Source organism: Camellia sinensis, chromosome 8 (genome assembly GCF_055761805.1).
Source record: "Camellia sinensis isolate YWXY chromosome 8, ASM5576180v1, whole genome shotgun sequence".
Classification (NCBI taxonomy): Eukaryota; Viridiplantae; Streptophyta; class Magnoliopsida; order Ericales; family Theaceae; genus Camellia; species Camellia sinensis.
In genome coordinates, this window is record NC_138968.1 from 68,367,232 (window position 1) to 68,387,746 (window position 20,515).

A 20,515-nucleotide genomic window follows, 5' to 3' on the forward strand; every position below is an offset into this window, starting at 1 on the left:
TATCTCAATCTAAATTTCCTCATATTTTGATTTTAAAAAAAAAAAAAACTCAGCATTTATTGACTTCTCCCAACCCACTTTTCACTACAAGAAATTGCACTTTTGGCGACTACTTTTGGCGACGACGTCAATTTTTCATAGGCAAAACTAAATTTTGGCGACGCAGTGATCAATTTCGTTGGTAAAAGTAGACCTTTACCGACACAATTTACAATCGTCGCTAAAAAATTATAACATTCACTAGGCGCCAAAATTATTGGTTGTTGCCAAAATTTCAAAAAATTTAGCTACGAAGCTTATTTTTTAACAACACAATAAGCGTCGTTATTAGTGTGCTTACTTTTGGCGACGACTAGTTGGCGTGGGCAACGAGTTAAACATTTAGCCACGATGACACTATTCGTTGGTAAAAACTTTGCTAGTGAAATCAGGTGATTTAGTGATTTGTGTTTTTATTATGACTTTTCAAAGAGTTTTAAATATTCTAGTTATTGAATTGTAAAATTAAAGTGATCATTGAATTAGATCACAAAATGAACCCATCAAGCCCAACCACACTCTTAAGTTGAGATGGCTAATTTGAGATAATCTAAACTTTCCAAAGAATGTTAGATTATTAATTTTAATATATTTAGTTTTATTTTCAGAAACTTGTTTCTAATTTTTTTTCCCTGAAAAACTTTGAAAAAATGAAAAAATACTTATTATTTTTATATAATTTTATCTTTTAGAAGGTCATAAATAATTTAAAAATATATTTCTAATTTTTATAGTTCTCAAATTAGTTTTAATTTTTTTTAAAGAATTAAAAATTGTTTTATTTTTATTTTTTCTATTTTTTAGTGATCTGTCTTTAAAAATTGAGGCGGTGAAAAGTTACTTCTCAAAATTTTCTCTTTTTTCTAGAAGGTAAACCCCTCGTTACTCTCAAAATTTTCACTTTTAATTTTCAAAATGCACAATTTATGGAGTGAATGATATTAAATAAATAAATAAATAAATAAAAGCGCCAATGACCAAAAATGTATTACGAAATGTGGCTTCTAATTGGGTTCTAAAAGGAAGTTTTTTTTGGGTGAATTAATGAAGTTAGAAAGCTGTAAATTAGATAACCTAGAAGAGAAGGAGAAGAGAGAAGGTTCGAAGGAGAGAGTGGTTCAGCGGCGCCAGATTTCGAAGGGGAACGATTGACGGCGGCAGCGATCGACGGTTCGGCGAGACCGGTTCGGCGGCAGCAACGCTTGACAATTCGAGACTGGTTCGACGGCGAGACTGGTTCTTCTCTTCGATTTGTATAAAATCTCAGGTATGTTCAGATTCCCCCCCTCTATCTCTCTCTCTCTCTCTCTCTCTCTCACATTCATGTAAAGCACTATGTAAACATTTGGGGTTGTAGCCTCTTACGTATCATGAATCATACAATTATGATGCAATTTATGCTTATTGTCGAGTCACCCTTAGATACAAATCGGTTGTTTAGTGTATCAAACCGAATCGTGTGACACATGTCTTTAGGTCTCTGTTACAACAATATCTGACAAGCATAAATAACAACATGGGTTATGAATACGGCACGATATGGACAACCGTAAGTGTGTCAAACACATGTCGATGCTTGCCCTTTAGGTGCCAGCATCCAAACTGAATTGGACAGTAATATGGAATGCTAAGAGCTTCCGTGCTACCTAGAGCAAGATTGTGGATGCCACATCTTTACAAATTCTAACCACACAATAAATTATTCTATACAAATTGAATGACATGTTTAAGCTATACAAGGAACTAAAATTGCAAGTAAAAATCAAAGCTCAAGCAAATGGGGAATCGAAACGGAAGTTGACACTTACACCGATGAGGAAATGCAACCAGATAGGTCCTTTAACCCACCTCTGAACGATTGGCATCACTGTAGAGGTAATTCGATAAAATAAATAACAAAATACATGGAGGGAAAGAAGACAATTGTAAAAAAAGTGTATGTACTCTTTGTCAAAAGTTTATCACTAACAATAACAATTTCAGTGATTGAGAAAATCGACATATGGTATTGTTCAGGAAAGTAATTTCAGAGTGCTATATTATGCAAAGAGGAAAAAAAGAGAAGAAAAAGAAGATTAGCAGTAACAATGGAACATGAATTATATCATTAGAATACCATTGGTTTACTGAAGTATCAAAGCCACATGTAGATTATGGTTAATGCAAAACTTTCTATTATTGTGTCATGCCACATTAAAAGACCATCAGTTTACAACATTGAACTCTACACTTTTTCTTGTACTAAGTGTTGTAATAAAAAAAAATGTTTTAGTGGCTACTTCATTCTAATTTAAACCTAGAAGCATAAGATATGATACAAAAAATATATATATATATATATAAATGCAACTGTAATACTTTAGCAAATGCATCTTTGTTCCTGGAAAAATCGAGACGAAGTTCAAGGTTTGAACCTTAAGAAAAGTAATGAATACAAGAATGAAGAAGTCAAATCTAACAAAAAAGCACATTGTCTTCTTTGATAGCAAACTAGGTGTTAGTTCCACAATTTGTATAGCTAATTCAACTGCCAACAAGCATTAACTATATCACCAGTGGGTGCTTATGGCTCCGATGTGTATTTGTGTGCTTTGCCTATTCTATTTGACTATAAGGGTACTTGCATGTTTTAGGCTAGGCATGTGCGTATCTCCCCGAAGATGTGTACCCACTGGGGAGGTGTAATGAAAGTAATTGTAATATCTCTTTTTGTGGTAATAACATCACACGCACGCACACTTGCACGCACACACACAAAAGTCAACGTGCATTGACATACTAATCTTTTAAGATCTTAAATTTCATGCTTTTACTAAGTTAAACCATTTTGAAACCATTGGTTTACAACAAAATAACTGGGACCATAAGTCATACAATGACAACAATACCTACATCAAATAACATATAGAGTAGCAATATAAGGAACCCAATGAAATAAGCTGTAACTCATGCACAACTAATAACATATTACTATGAACTAAAAGCTGAAGGAATGACATAACTATTCCAAGGTCATAGAACAGACTGAAGAGTTGAGGAACACGAGTAGAAAATAAGGATAAAATGACATACCATGGTTGAATCCATAGAATGCACTTGGGAATTCAATAGATTTCATATGCCTTGTGTAAGTGGATCCTAATCATGTTATGGACACAACACAATATGATCTCATCTTGTATAGGAACATCTGTGGGATTTTAGAGTCAAATAAGCATATGATTAGATCACATGGGAAATTAAACATTGGGTTTCATATACCTTGATTAAGTAGATACTAGTCATGGATGTCTGAAAAGCATTAATTGTAACCATTTATACTAAATCGTAATGCCTGCTGTTGATTCATGAATAACTTTCTGAGATGTGTTACTTTGCAACCGAAGTTCGTGAATGTGCTTGTGCAGGACAGGGATTGTATAATTTCAGGGTATATTTATTAGAAATCTTGAATTAGAACAGATTAGATATGACTATTCAGTTAGGAAGGTTTATATGGTGTTAGAATATAGTATGAAGTAAAGCAGAAAATAGATATGTTTTAAAAAAATGCAGTTGATGTCCAGTTTCTGGTCTATAAAATTCAGAATAAGAGAGAAATGTGTGTAATATTCTGATTGCTTTTGGATTGGCTTATCAATCTAGGAAAATCATACTTAACCATGTTCCATGACATAAAGTTGAAAAGAATATCAGTGTTTCCGGTTCAAGTCTACTGCAATACATATTGCTATGGTTCCACAATGATATTGACTGACTTATATAGATTGTCCTGTATCGCTATATCATTAGTGAGAGAGATATTTTTGAAAGTGTTGAATAATGAACTACAATTTGGATAACTTTTACTACATAATGTTGTGATAAATAACAATGGGCTTGGAACCAAACATTGCCAAAGGTTTTTGAAGTCTATTGCTAATCATTTCCATATCCTAAGATTGATTGACAACCACAAAAAGAATCAAAACCTGACATATTAAAGCTGCACTTGAATCAGCAAAGAACATAAAAAGAAAAGGAGAAGAAAGAAATAAAATTAAAAAGCTACTGTCGTCCTTGTATGCAATAATTGCTCTTACATTAGTCTGCCATAAATTCTTGAAAAAAAACATCAATATAGTTCAAAATGATGACACAATGTAACTTGTAAGGTGGATGTTTCTAGTCCTTGTACATAGGGTGGTTGCATCCAAGCATAAAAGTGAAGCCACTTGAGAAAACAAATATACCTTAATGATTATCAATGTTCTAATTATCAATGTTCTTCTATTTTCAAATTTTCTTTGCATAGACTGTAACCCTTGTTGTTTGGCTCAAAGAGAAAAGAGTTACCCTTTATGAAGTTGATTAAACCTTACCCTCCAGTGTTACTGCAACAACAAACAACAAAACTAAAGGGCTTTTTTTAATAGCTGTTTTGAAGGATTCAAGTGAAGAAAATGTTTAGGTTGTCTCTCCTTTTATAATTGTTTGGAGAGACAAAGTTTTATTTTAATGATGCATATAAACTACACTAGATGTACAAATTTCATGTTGGCTTTTTGCCAAACCAGGAAATTGTAAAGGTTGAGAGAGGAAGACAATAAGTAGACCATGATTTTGTGTTCACTGGCTGCCCAACTACATAGCGACGGCAACCTGTATTCAGTGAGTGAGTCAGTAACTAGTATTAGATTAGAGAGTAGTATAGTACAGTGTAACTTACCCTAAAACTTTTCTCCATAGTCACAGATCCATACCCATCATAGCTTCCCACCTTCCCTACAGCTACCATTCCAGGTGATGAAGATGAAGATGGCAATGGAACCGCTGCAAAATCACACAAACCACCAAACTAATATTAAAAATAAAAAATTAAAAAAAATTAAAAATATCAAATTACATTTTTTTTTTCGGGTGTCAAAATTAGTGGGTTAGTTAATTAGTTAGTAGTAAGTTAAATTACTACTTATAAACATTCGATGCTCCCAATTTATTTCTTAGAAATCAAGGAGTATAATCACTTGAATGTTTGGAAAAAAAAAATGAAACCCAAGGATCTCAACTACTTGACCTAAACTTAAGTTCTTCATAAAACTATCAATTGATCCATATCAAAAATAGAAAAATAGTTTAGTCTTTAGCATAATTTGAACAAAGTGACAAATGTAAAGCAATAAATATATACATATTGTAAGTACGTCTACAAAAGCATTTTGTTTATGCCCATTGTTCAATATTCTACCTAAGTATGTAATGTGATAGGGGATGGGTAGTGGCAGAAGAAAGATCGGTCTTTAGGTCTGATGTGTGGGGATAGTTTCTTCGTTCTTCGGTACCTTATTTTTTCTTTTGTTCACATCCCTAGTTATTTTCTTGTTTACTTTAGGCCTTGAGTGTGGGTTTTTAATGGGGTTGATGCTGGATGTCTTACCTGTGGCTCCTTTTGGTTACATAATAGTATATATGTTGAGCAACAGTGGACTTGCTTCTTGTGAGTTAGAATATCTGCAAGGAGACATCAAATGGACCGGAATCTCAATTGAAGGGATGTTCATCCATCATTCATTTCGTGCTGGATTCCATTACCTTCAGGAAGGCTCCTAATATGCTTTACTGTGACATTTCTTCCTTTCAGCCAATGGAAATTTATGTTGATAACGAGGCGAAATTGACCCTTCATGGTCTTGTACAGGTATTGCTTTGGAAGTTTGGTTTTTGGTCTTTGCCTTATTTTTAACCATTATCTTACCTCTCAATTTTAGGTGTTCCTCTTTTGTTAGGTTTTCCCCTTTTCTGACATCTGTGGTCATTAGTTCTTCCTTAACTTCATCTCTGTTAAGATGCTGAGCATTTTTTACTTCCATCCGGTCAGGCTGAGGATCTCCTTCACCGTTTTTTGATTTTCTTAGTGCTCCACCCAAGGTGATACTCTTCTTTGACTCTAGTAATTTCGCTATCAGTAGCCGTTGTCTTGGAGCTCATTTTCCCCAATCAATGGTCTTGTCAAACGTTTAACTATTCTGTATTTTTTTTATATTTATTTTGTGCAGTTGTGGAAAGTGTTTGCCTTTTGAGCTTCTCATGTGGCATTGTGCTTGAGTTTATTTGATTATATTTCTGTTGTTACTAATGCAGGTAATATTATCGCCAGATGCAGATCCACCAGTTGTCAGAATAATGGATTGCAAGTACGACATGCACTCACAAACATTCTTCGGCTTTCTTTTTTTAATGGTGGATGCACTTTGATGCTTCGATAAAATCCTACTCTGAGATCACGTTGATATTAATTTCTTGATGGATACATATTACATTCTACTAATATGGGACTAATCTTCAGAAAATTTCATGGTGCATATTTTATGAAGATTTATGTGATCTTCACATTATTATTGCAATTGACTAATTTACTTTAGGTTACTATTTTGGACAATTGCTTATAGTTAAGGGCATTGAAAAACAAACATTAAATTTAAGGCTTGGGGGTGAGACAATGGTTGAAAATATAGATGTCGAAGTTGATGTTCTATCCCTTACCTATATTTTCTATGTTGCTTATCTGTCTTGTGAATGGTTAGACTTGATGGACTAGTTATTGTTGGATTTTTGGTGGAATTGAACAAGTTATAACTTTTGGATATTTTGTGGATATTTCACTATTTTATTATATTAGGATGAAATTATTTGTAATGATGAATGGATATCTTCATTTTGTTAATTCGTAAATGTGTTGATAACAAGTTAGGTTAAGTTGTGATGGAATTGTTATATTCAACAGGTTTCAACATGAATAGGGTCATATTTGTTGAATTAAAATTTAGATTTTGATAAAATAGGTATATAATGTGGAAAAAAATATTATGGAATTATTGACAAAATTTTTCATCTCTAAAGAAGGTTTTTTTGTCTCTTATTTAGCTTAGGTGGATGATTAATTTTGTCATGAATTCTTTATTTCGTCGATAAATGAATTTGTCATGACAAAAAATATTGTCACATTTTGTCACTATTACCCTCAATGTGTGACGAATTTTTTTTGACACTATTTCATTATTTTTAATGATGAATTTGTTTTTGTCTCTATTGGTAGCTTCTTTGACAAAAAAATTTCGTCTTCGTTTATATTAAACGTGACAAAATTATTTTGTCTCCATTTCTTACATTTATGACAAAATACTTTTGTCTCTAATTTCTCCTTTAATGACAAAATATTTTGTCGCTAATTACTTCCAAGTATGTTCCTAACAGAGTGTATTGGAGATAAAAAAATTCGTCACAAATTTATCATTTTTAATGATGAATTTGTTTTTGTCTCTATTGGTAGCTTCTTTGACAATTTTTTTTTGTCTTCGTTTATATTAAACGTGACAAAATTATTTCGTCTCTATTTCTTATATTTATGACAAAATAATTTTGTCTCTAATTTCTTCCTTTAATGACAAAATATTTTGTCGCTAATTACTTACAAGTATGTTCCCAACAGAGTGTATTGGAGACAAAAAAATTCGTCCCAAATTTATCGTTTTTAATGATGAATTTGTTTTTGTCTCTATTGGTAGCTTCTTTGACAAAAAAATTTCGTCTTTATTTATATTAAACGTGACAAAATTATTTCGTCTCTATTTCTTATATTTATGACAAAATACTTTTGTCTCTAATTTCTCCTTTAATGAAAAAATATTTTGTCGCTAATTACTTACAAGTATGTTCCTAACAAAGTGCATTGGAGACAAAAAAATTCATCATAAATTTATCATTTTCAATGACGATTTTTTTTTTCGTCTCTAAGACCCTTTAGCGACGACCCTTTGGCGACAAAACGGGTGACGAAAAATGTTCGTCGTAATTAGTTTGGGTGACGAAATATATACATTTTGGGACAAATTTGTTTCGTCTTTAAATCCCAAATTTGTTGTAGTGTGTGTATTGCTTCGCATACGATGCTGAGCTGAGATTTTCTTCAACTGATCATGCTATGCCAGATTATGGCCCTGTCATTAGTCGTGTCATGGGGTTGTTTGGTTCTCTCTGTTCGGTTTCTTTGGCTTCGATTCTTTGCCCAAACTCAGTTAAGGTGGTTTTGTATTTGCTTTACCCTCTGTTTTTAGCAAGCCAGTTTGAGTTTGTGCACTGCCAACTTCAGATGCTGTGGAACTGGCTTCATCAGAGAGTGACAAGTAGGTTTCAACAAGAAATGCGTATGAGACGAGCATTGATCAGCAGGCGGCTTTGGTTCATAACACCGGCCAGTGCATACAGGGGAGGCTTACTTCCCCTGTACCAGTAAGAAATGGCCGGTGTTTTTGGACCCAATAAGTTTATGAACACATAAAGTATATGAATGGACAAGATTTTTCAGAAGTGGTCTGATATCGATGCTGCCACGCGCCTAGATTAAACCAAAAAGAAAAGAAAAAAAAAAGCACATAACGATCCTGGGTTTTATCCCTTGTTGTACAGTGTTCCGGACTTAGGTTCCGTAGTGTTGGCGGTTGTTATTTATTGTTTACATCCTTTCGTGCTTTGTATTTGAGTTATAGGATGTGTTGGGCAGGTTTGTTGTGGGTTGGTTGTGTTTGGGAGCAAATGGTTGCTACCAAGAATTTTGGTCATTCGCTCGAGCGAGCAGTTTGTCGCTCGAGCGAGCTCTTTGCTTTTGGTCCTTCGCTCGAGCCATGGTTTCTTCGCTCGAGCGAGAAATGAGTTTTGTGTCTGGTAGATCGAGCCAGAGTGGCTTAGCTCGAGCGAGCGATTGCGTCTGGTTCTGGACCTGAGAGTTACATTTCTTGGCTCGAGCGAGCTTTTCTTCGCTCGAGCGATTTGGTTTGTTCTTCGTTCGAGCGAGCAATCTGTTGCTCGAGCATGCGCCTGGTTACAGACCTGAGGGTTTGAATTGTTGGCTCGAGCGAGACGTCCTTCGCTCGAGCGAGGTTGGTTTCTTGTTTCTGGTCGCTCGAGCGAGCCTGTTGTATATCAGTAGGCAGCAGCGGGGAAAACATCACTTTTTTATCCTCTTTCATTTTGGAAACCCTAGATCCGAGCTTCCTCTCTCTCTACAAACCTTCTCTCTAGGTTTTTATCTCCCTCTAGTGTGAATCTACCCTAAGTCCTTTGTTAAAAAGTTAGAATGGGTTGAGGGCATCGTTTTAATCTAAAAGTTCGGCGATTTGGAGCATTTTGGTTTTTGGTTCTCATCTCTATTTGAGCTCAAACTTCGAGGTAGGGATATCCTACTCCTCCTTATAAGCTTTGTCTTTGAATTTTAGCATTTTGATATGTTGGGGGTTGTTGGGTAATTTTGAGAATGTTTGGGTCTTTGTGTAATTTTACAAAAGATGGGGGTTTTACTTATGTAAACCTATATGCAAGTTTGACATAGAGAAATGATATTAATTAAACTAGTGAAGAAAATGGAACCTTGGGGTTGTTATGTATGTTAGGTTTTATTTCTTGGCAATCCCGTTTGACAAAACTCCTTTGAGTTGTAATTTTTTTCGCATTTTTATTTCAGTGAGGCTATGAGTTGTTAGATGCGAATCCAACCCGAATCAAGCATTTCAGAGAAGTTTGTGATGATAAAGCATTCCAAGTTGCCTGTCCGATCATGTTATATTTTTCCAGTTTTTCCAGTTTTGGCCTTCCCGCTCGAGCGGGGAAAGGGACGCTCGAGCGGGGATTGGAAGCTCTCAGCATCTCTGCAATCGCTTGAAAAAGTACTGGATAGTGTGATTTGCCGCTCGAGCGGCAAAACCGACGCTCGAGCGTGGAGCCTGTATGAAATCACAGAATTTGAAGTCTCCGCTCGAGCGGGGAAAAGGGCGCTCGAGCGGACCGCGCGATCCCAAATCTCCAGATTTGATTAATGAGTTGGTTTTCTTCTGAAATTAGGATTGCTTTGGTTTTCTATAAATAGTTGGTTTTCTCCCAACACTAGGGGGACTTCTTCAGATCTTATTTTTGGATCTTAAGGTTTATATCTGGCGAGATTTTGCTAGTTTTTCTTTGATGTTTTGATTGAGTCTTCAACTCATGTTCTAAAGAGAGTACATCAAAGGTTGTGTTTTGTTCTACAAAAGAGAGTGTTGTTCTTCAGTTGTGGATTCAGAAGAATTCGAGCCTGAAGCTGTGGTGGAATCCAGAGTGGCTCATCAGAAAGACAATTCCGTGGTGAAGATGGGATTGGAAGAGACACATAGAGGTTGGTTCAATTAGGCGTTGTGGATTCGCTAGGTAATTGAGAGTATACCTGTGTAATTCCTTTAAATCTTCTTAGTGGATTGTTCTTGTGGCTGTTGCCCGTGGTTTTTGATCACAGTTGGAGGTGTCCAATTGTGGTTTTTTCCACGTTAAATCGTTGTGTCTCTTTGTCTTGATTGTTTGATTGGGATTGTTATATTCTGCTTAAAATTGATACATAATCACAAATCAACATCTAGGGGATTTCTAGATTTTTCAATTGGTATCAGAGCAGGTCGTTCTACTTTTTTTTTAAAAAAAAAAAAAAAATCTTTTAGAACAAGATCTTGTTTGATTTGTGATAATGGATACAATTCGTGAAGGAAACTCTATGGTTCGACCACCCCTACTTGACGGATCCAATTATTCTTTTTGGAAAGCTCGGATGAGATCTTTTTTAAAATCTATTGATGAAAAAGTTTGGCAATCCGTCATGAATGGGTGGACTGAACCAACAATTATCGTTGATGGAGTTACAATCCCCAAACCAATTGATAAGTGGGACACAACTGATTACCAAAATAGTAGCTGGAATAGTAAAGCTATCAATTCTCTCTTTTGCGCTGTCACACCTGAAGAATTTAGTCGTATTTGTAATTGTGAAGTCGCAAAAGAGGCTTGGGATATCTTACAAACTATTCATGAGGGCACTCCTTCTGTGAAACGTTCAAAACTTCAAAGGCTCACATCTAGTTTCGAAAACCTTTCAATGAAAGATAGTGAGACCTTTGATGAATTTTATGCGAAGTTGAGTGACATTGTGAATTCCAGCTTCAATTTAGGTGAAAAAATTCTAGAATCCAAAGTTGTGGGAAAAATTTTGAGATCCTTGCCCGATCGGTTCCAACCAAAAGTTACGGCTATTGAGGAGGCTCAAGATGTTGACAACCTCAAGCTGGATCAGTTGGTTGGAAATCTCCAAACTTATGAGGCACACAGGAATTTCAAACAGAAACAAAAAGATATTGCTTTTAGTAGTGCTCATAAAGTTAGAGAGGATTCTGATGAGGATTGTGATATAGATTCCAAGATTATGGCTGCTTTTGTTAAACAATTTAAAAAATCTTTTTTGAAAAAGAATCCTAATCTTTTGGAATCTACTCATTCTCATAAATCTAAAGGCAAAGATAAACTCAAAATTAATTCTATAGCCAAGAAGGAGAAAGGAAAGATACAAGGAAACTCTGAAAGACTCCAATGCTATGAATGCCAAGGATTTGGCCATTTTGCTCAAGAATGCCCCACTCGTTTGAAGAAGAAGAAAGCCCTTGCCATCACTTGGGATGATGAATCTGAATCTGATGAAGATGAAAGTGACAATGAAGGTCAAGGCGAAGAGGGTCATAAACAATTTCTTGCTTTCATGGCGTCTTCTGAAGCTGAAGGACAAACAGATTCTCCAAAGAGGTCAGTTGAGAATATCACTGATGATGAATCCTCGGAGAGCGATCATGAAGAGCTTGAGCAAGCCTATGAAAAGTTGTATAAGGAGTCTCTTAAGTTATTCAAATTGAATGACAAACTCACAAAGAAACTCAAAGCATGTGAATGTGAGAATGTCAAACTTAAGGAGGAGATTTCCGAGGCCAGGATTAATGCCATCAAGGTAGCTGATGATCGACAAGTTCTTTGTACAAAACTGTTGACTTGTGAGATAGAGAGGAATGAGCTACTGCAAACCCATGCCATGTATGAAGAAAAGATTGAATCTCTCGAGATGTCACAAGTTGCTTTGGAAGAACTAATGATCAAGAAAGAGGAAGAGCTCAAGTGTGCTATGGCTACCATTGGTCTTTGGAACAAAGGATCAAAGACCTTGGAGGATATCATTGGGTCTCAACAAACAAGTTGTGACAAGAGTGGCATTGGCTTTGGTGGTAAGAAAGAGCAAAAACAGAGTGCTTCAACTTCTCATGCTACAAGAACTCAAGGAAAGGGGGGACAAAAGATTCAACAAGAGAAAAGACTTCCCAAACTCCCTATAGTTGGTAAGGTAAAAGAAAAGAAGGTACACCCTGTTTTTATTTGTTATCATTGTGGTATGCATGGTCATATTCGCCCTTATTGTTATAAGTTGCATGGGAGAGTGCCTCAAAAGGGTAGAAATTCGACTTACATGTCTAGGCGGAATACCAAGATTCATGCGGGTGTTCACTACACCACGACACTTACCAAGACCGCTAGACCTGATTTTGTTAAGACCAAAAAGATTTGGGTGAGAAAAGTTGACTTGTGTTAATTTGTTTGGTCGTTTTAGTTTATAGGTTTTTGTGTGTTTTTTTTCGGGTCTTTTAATGTGTGCTTGTTTGTTTTTTGTCTTGCTTTGGTTAAGAAAAAAAATTGAAAAAAAAAAAAAAATTCCAAAAAGATTTTCTTAGTATGGTTTTGCAAGCTTGAAATTTTTGAGTGGTCCTTGGTACATATTGGAATTGATGAGAAAATCCATTACATGTTAATATGTGTGTGCTTTCTGTGGTCATTACTCATTTTGGAGTGTGTGTTCTTTGATTAGTATGTCTCATTCTGTACACATTCTTGGATTAGCAAATTCTGGAGTCTTCCGCCCTAGTGATTATTTTTTTTTCTTTGGACTTCTGTCATTGATCTTTTGTGTTTCTAGAGGAATTGACCTATACTAGCATATCATGGGTGATGTTGAGTCTCTTAACCACCTACCATCTTTTTGCACCTCCACGGCTTTCCCCTTAATTCTTTGCAGTCTAGCCATGAGGAAAAGGCTACCTCAGAGTCACCAACCAGGCCATCCTTATTATATACATGCTTCTCTGGTTCGGTTTCCATACTCTTGAGCGTGTCAGCCACCAATGATTGTGCAAAAGAAAAAGAAAAAGAAAAAGAAAAAGAAAAAGAAAAAGAAAAAGAAAAAGAAAAAGAAAAAGCAAAAGCAAAAGAAAGAGAAGAAGACAAAATATGCAAAAGAAAGAAAAAACATGTGAAAAAAAAAGGAAAAAAAAAAAAAGGGAAAAGATTCATTGATTGAGGGGGAGCTTCCGCCTTTACTCACCAAATACCCCTTGATTCCTAGTGGTTTGACTTTCCTTTGTTGTGCTTAAGATTCTCTTGTCAGAGGTCCAACTTTCATATCACTACTAGGATTGAATCTAGTGTTTGTCGAACTCCAAGAGTCACACACACACTTTTTATCATGGGATCTATGCTTTTCACATAATGCATCACTTTCTTGCATGAGGAATCTTCTACTGACTGTGCACATTGTGTTTTCTTGTAATGGTGCTTCTTGGATAATCTTATGTGTTTTAAGGTACTAATCTGAAATTCCTTGCTTGCTCCACCATATTATTTTTATCGTTTTCTTTTTGTTCACTGTTTTTAGTGTTTGTGGTTGCTTTTAGTGAGGGGGAGTTTGGTTTTTCATTACAAAGAGTTGTTTAGCATGAACACTTTGATATGTTTGGTAAGGGAGATTGGCTATATGTTTTGCATGTTGCTATGCACTATTTGCCCTTCTTGTATGTTCGTGGTATTTACATCGTCATATCATTGCTTGTGTGGTTTATGGTCTTGCTTTTGTTGTTTGAGAGTTGTTTTTCATGAGTCTTAGTTTTCATCTATTCATGTTTTCCATCTCATGTTTCAAGATAATCATGTCATATGTCTATTGCTTTTTCATATACTCTTGTGGGACTAATAGTTGTTTTGGAGATTGTGGCACTAATCATTGTTTTGCAGATCATGACCTTGAGAAAGAAGTTTGTTTTTGTTGGATGTAATGGGTTGGGGTGATTAGGATTTTATTTGTTAGATGTGTTTTGTCACGGCATTGCCAAAGGGGGAGATTGTTAGGTTTTATTTCTTGGCAATCCCGTTTGACAAAACTCCTTTGAGTTGTAATTTTTTTCGCATTTTTATTTCAGTGAGGCTATGAGTTGTTAGATGCGAATCCAACCCGAATCAAGCATTTCAGAGAAGTTTGTGATGATAAAGCTTTCAAGATTGCCACTTCGCTGATTATGGCGGGGTTGAGGGGCAGCGCCCCCGAAGCAAAATGCAAAAAATGCATTCCAAGTTGCCTGTCCGATCATGTTATATTTTTCCAGTTTTTCCAGTTTTGGCCTTCCCGCTCGAGCGGGGAAAGGGACGCTCGAGCGGGGATTGGAAGCTCTCAGCATCTCTGCAATCGCCTGAAAAAGTACTGGATAGTGTGATTTGCCGCTCGAGCAGCAAAACCGACGCTCGAGCGTGGAGCCTGTATGAAATCACAGAATTTCAAGTCTCCGCTCGAGCGGGGAAAAGGGCGCTCGAGCGGACCGCGCGGTCCCAGATCTCCAGATTTGATTAATGAGTTGGTTTTCTTCTGAAATTAGGATTGCTTTGGTTTTCTATAAATAGTTGGTTTTCTCCCAACACTAGGGGGACTTCTTCAGATCTTATTTTTGGATCTTAAGGTTTATATCTGGCGAGATTTTGCTAGTTTTTCTTTGATGTTTTGATTGAGTCTTCAACTCATGTTCTAAAGAGAGTACATCAAAGGTTGTGTTTTGTTCTACAAAAGAGAGTGTTGTTCTTCAGTTGAGGATTCAGAAGAATTCGAGCCTGAAGCTGTGGTGGAATCCAGAGTGGCTCATCAGAAAGACAATTCCGTGGTGAAGATGGGGTTGGAAGAGGCACATAGAGGTTGGTTCAATTAGGCGTTGTGGATTCGCTAGGTAATTGAGAGTATACCTGTGTAATTCCTTTAAATCTTCTTAGTGGATTGTTCTTGTGGCTGTTGCCCGTGGTTTTTGATCACAGTTGGAGGTGTCCAATTGTGGTTTTTTCCACGTTAAATCGTTGTGTCTCTTTGTCTTGATTGTTTGATTGGGATTGTTATATTCTGCTTAAAATTGATACATAATCACAAATCAACATCTAGGGGATTTCTAGATTTTTCAATGTAGATTATGGGTAAAGCCATAATTACATAGATAAATTAATTTGTGTAATTAATTTAGAGAAATGAAGTTTTGATCGAAAATGTTGAAATTGGAAATGTATGGGATTAAAGGATATAGTTGGATTCGTTTATCGCTCACGTATGTAAAATGTTGATGTTATGTCCATTTAATGCATTTATTTCCTGTTTAGAAATAACTGCTTGGGGCTATCGGTGGAGGATGGTCTTGATTGTTGTAGACAATGCATGAAGATTAGGCAAACTAAAACTAATCTACTGAGTATGCAACTGAACATGGCGATTGGTTTAATACATCAAAGTATTGTATTGATAGACTGAATTTGTATATGATAATTATTTATATACATTGCATTGTGTGGGAGGAGAACGGGGATGTACTCCCCGGTTTATTGGAAGAACGGGGCTGGACCTCTAAACCGAATTTTGTGTGACAGTGATACAGCACTACAATGTGTATCAGGCTGCGAATTAGAAGTGTTTTGGTTTCATTAATACAACACTACAATGTGTATTATTTGAGACTTATGGAAGTGTTTGTTTGATTTGATATAGCACTAAAATGTATACCATTATCATTTGTGAAATGGAATTGTTGTTCGACTTGATATAGCACTAAAATGTATATCATTATCATTCGTGAAGTATGGAATTGCTTGTTTGATTTGATATAGCACTAAAATGTATATCGTTTGAGAAATATTGAAATGTTTTGTTTGACTTAGATACAGCACCAGCATGTGTATCCATCGTGAATTTTGAAAGTGTTTTAGTGATGAATTAGAACCTCATCAAATGTTTTGGCTAGGGCACTGAGCCTTGTTTTCAAACTCAAAGTTGAATAAGAAATGGAAAGTGAATTGTAACTTGGACATGATTGTTGTGGAATTGTAATGTGATGTAAACGGATGTATAAGTGTTGACCATCTATCAACTGCTAATCTTTTAGTCATTGTTTATAGTTGGTTTAGTATGTTTCTACTGGGCTGTGGCTCACCCTATATGGGACACCATTTTCAGGAACAGGTAGCATGCCACCTCCAAGGACATAGCTTGGGAGGCTAGAGGCAGACAGGCTTTTGTTGCTTTGTTTTCATTTGATGTATTACATGGGCTTAATGTGTATTCGAGTGAGTACTCTCTTTTTTTGTAACCAAGTGGTAACTTGGAAAGCTGTAAGCCCGTAGGGCATTTGCTTTTGGTTAGTAACATGTAATATTTTGTTTTGTAATGATTTACTCTGATGAATAGAAGAATGTCATCTCTTACATCAATGCATGTCAATATTTATGGGTTTAATGTTAATATTTTGAGGGCGTTACACATGCATCTTGCTCTGACAAGTTACTTGTGGCCTCCGAGGAGAAGACAAGCCAGGAGTTGGGAGATGCTTTTATTGTTACATAAACTTAAGGGCACTTACGTGTAGGTCTTAATACGTGGACTTATTAATTAATAGTTCTTTTGGGAAAAAAAAATTCATAAAGAAAGTCACTAATTGTTAATTTTTAGCGACGTATGTAAAAAATTGTCACAAAAAAATTATTTTTAGTAACAATTTTTCTAAGACATATTTTCAATAGGATTTCAGGAAAATTAAATCCAGCTATTTTAAGACCTATTGGTAGTTTACCCTTATTCTTTATTTTTATTATAATATGCATAAAAAAAAAGAATAAGAAAAAGAAAACTATTATCAATAGCCCTACTCACTCAAACGTTGCCCATTCCAGCTCACTTTGAATCCTTCGTCCCAACTTTTTATGAACCATTCTCCCTCCACATGTTGTCAAGTTAGCTACCACCACCTATGAAGGAGGCCGAAAAATTCTCAGTGTGACAAGAGTGCAAAACTTTTGACCAATTAAATTATTTCATTTAAAAAAAAAATTACCTATGCTTTTATATAAATTTGATAAATAATTTTTTATTATGTATAACATAATAAACTCTAATAAATTATTAAAAATAAAAGTTGGAACGAATTGCCAGCAAAACCAAGTCAGTAGAGGCAACAACAGTGTAAATTATTTCGTTTTACAGGAATCATACATTAGCTGTGTTTCCAACCAAGGGATTAAATACTTACATAAATCATGAGGGAAAAAAATGAGAGAAAATTACAAAAGAAAAAAACTCTAGAGTTTTGACTCTTATAACAAAATAAGGGGAGCTTTTTTGATAAGCCCTCTTTCTAAGAGTTTTGTTTCATCCAACCCATATTTTTTTTGACTATATCATTAGGTAAGAAGACCAAAACATACACAATCTCTCTTGCCTCTATTAATATTGATATTTATATTGATTGTGATTATATTTTGGTAGTTCCCATGCATGATGTTGACTATCATTATATTCATATTATTTTAAAATGAATTTTTGTTATTATGTTGTCAGTTACATGATGTGAATATTCATATTAAAATATACGAATGTGAACGTTCATATCACTATATTAAATGAAAGAGTGTTTACTTGTTGTGAACGTTTACATCACTACATGTGAATAAAAATGTGTTGTTAATTAAAAATATAACATGTTGTGAACGTTCATATCACTATATTAGATGAGAGAGAATTTTTCGAAAAGGTGTTTTGAACGTTCACATTAGATGAGAGAGAATGTTCATATTATTTTTAATGTGTTTTCAATCAAAAATAAGAAGGTTCATATGTTGTGAACATTCACATCACTACATTAGATGAGAGAAATTTTTTTCGGAAAGGTGTTGTGAACGTTCAAATCAGGTGAGAGAGAATGTTCACATTATTTTTAATGTATTGTCAATTAAAAATATATTCACATCAGATGAGAGAGAATATTCACATTATTTTTAATGTATTGTCAATTAAAAATATATTCACATTATATAATAATATAAAATAATAACATCAATGTTATTTAATTTATGTATGAAATTTTTTATACCTTGGTCCTCTTCCTTCTCTCTCCTCCCTCCAACATTAAATATCAACATTAAATATTAATATTAAATATAAGGGCATAAGAGTTTAAGAAGATAGTGTAAATCAAGAAAAATGACTTTATGGAATAAAAGTATAAATACATGGAACTAAGTGGGTTAAAAAATTTCTTCATGGTCTTCTTGGGTTAGAATACTTCTAAATAGGATTTATGAATAAAAATCCCCAAAATGAATCATGAATTTTTAATTTTATTAATTTAAATCGTAATATTTTGATTTCTTTCAATCCAAACCATTTGTCTATTTCCGCCGTTAAGTAAAATTGACTAAAAAAATATATTTTAATAATGTACGTGTACATGAAATGTCTAAAATATTATTTTTGGTTGAGTATAATGATTGAAGTATAATTTTTTTTAGTTGATATTACTTAACAAAAATAGACAAAAATAGACCGATAATTTAGATTGAAAATAAATTAAAAAATTAGAGTTTAAATTGATAAAATTAAAATTTTAAGATTTATTTTATTATAAACAAAATTTTGAATTTTTAAAAATAAAATTTAAAAAAAAAATGAATAAATTATAAAATATTATTGGAATTTATGGGAAAGGTGAAGTTTGTGAGACCAACAAGAGAATCGATTGTTGGAAAAATTTAAAAGCGAATGAATTTGGGCTCTATTTGAATGAAAATTTGTAACTCTTCGTCGTGTCTTTTCATGTGAAAGGGTGTGATGCAAGAGTCATGACCTTTCTGAATAGTCACGAATACTTTTATAAATACTAGTGCCACGGCATTCATTTAGATAAGGAGTTTTAGGATTCATACATTACATTTAATCAAGTATATAAGAGAGTGCATGGCACAAATTGGTTCGCTGTAAAAATAAAAAGTTGTGCAATTTCTGTATGTAGTGATTGTTGTATCGTAGAAGTAGGACGCTTATCAATCGCAAGCATTAGAGGTGAGAGCGAATTTTTGTCTTAAAGATACAGTGGGCAAATACTGGCCTAGGTCACAAACTGTTCTAACTTTTGAAGAATTTTTTAAGAAAATTTCTTGTGTTTTATTTTATTATTTATTTACATTAAATTGATTTTCTGAAAAATATTTTGCTACAATTTTAAGACAAAAATTCTATCAGTTTACAGTTTTGTTTGTACAAATTCTATGATATAGATTTATTTGTTTTCGGTAAAATTTATTTTTTGAAAATTCTTTTACGTGCAAAATGGGTTTCCTGTTTACAGTAAAACTCCTTGTATTGTTTATTGTTTTTATACACTAGTAATAAAATGCATAAACGTTGATGACTTTTACCCGAAATTGTAATTTACTGAATTCTATTTCTTTTTTTTTTTTTTCAATACACTAATTTTACAATATTGTTAGAGATAATTTGTTATTGGTTTCTTTGTTCGGGTAAGTGATATGTGCAATTATATTATACCGATTTCAATTTTTTTTTTAATACAATCAAAATTGACATTTTCAATGGAATCGGTAGGAGTGTTTTACCTTAATATGTATTTGAGTCAGATTCTATTTCCAGTTGAATTATTGCTACACCACCCTTTTGTTACTAATAGTTTTGTGTATCAGGAACTGTTATTAAACAAATTTATCGTTCTTAAATTTGTTTTCATTATAACTTATAAGTGGTTTTGAATTTATGACAAACCAATTTACATTTGTTATAATCTCTTTGAATTTATATTGTGAGTCAATTGGGTTTGTTTTGGAACTTCGCTCGTTAATTCAAAATTTGGTATTTTTGTTTGAGTAGTTACGCTAGTTCAGAAGGTATATATGTTTGTTATTATTTATGTGTGATATAGAGAATGCTATGATAATAAGACAAATCTAAGTTCTATAAATACTAGTAAGTTTTTGAGACTGAATATTATATATATATATATATATTTTATATTTAATAACCAACCACAGTTTTCAAATCATAATAACTATATTTTAAGACAAATATTATAATGTGTTGTTTTATCATGAGTACTGCAATGTTTAAATTGATTCAAATATGAATTGGGATTCCTATTGTTTAAATTTATTCCTCTTTATTTTGGTACTTAAGATGTTTTTTGCTTATCTATGAACAGTACGATTTGACTTTGTAAATGCAATAATTTTTTGTTCATTGTTTTATGGTTTCAAGAATAGTGACTTGTGTGATACTTTTATTTTGTTAAAGGCAGTTTGTAATTGTTCTATAAACAAAAATATTTTGTTGTTTAATCTACTTGGTTCTTTAATGCTGTGTTTGGTTAGGAAATTTGAGGAGGGATTTAGAAAAGGAAAGGGAAATGTGTATAAAACAGGGTAAAATATAGGTACATTTTATTCATATTTCACCTACCTTCTTCCTTTCCCTTTC

At 34.0% G+C, this 20,515-nt stretch overlaps 1 long non-coding RNA gene across 2 annotated transcripts; it reads left to right on the forward strand.

The window, feature by feature from the left end:
- The first annotated feature begins 5,262 nt into the window (after positions 1-5,262).
- Positions 5,263-6,371, forward strand: LOC145796571 (uncharacterized). 2 transcript variants are annotated; one of them, XR_014337055.1, is made up of 3 exons: positions 5,263-5,716; positions 5,897-5,946; positions 6,160-6,371. It is a non-coding gene; the product is annotated as an uncharacterized LOC145796571 (long non-coding RNA). The 2 variants fall into 2 exon arrangements; XR_014337054.1 differs by lacking the exon at positions 5,263-5,716 and having other exon boundaries at positions 5,838-5,946.
- The last annotated feature ends 14,144 nt before the right edge of the window (positions 6,372-20,515 follow it).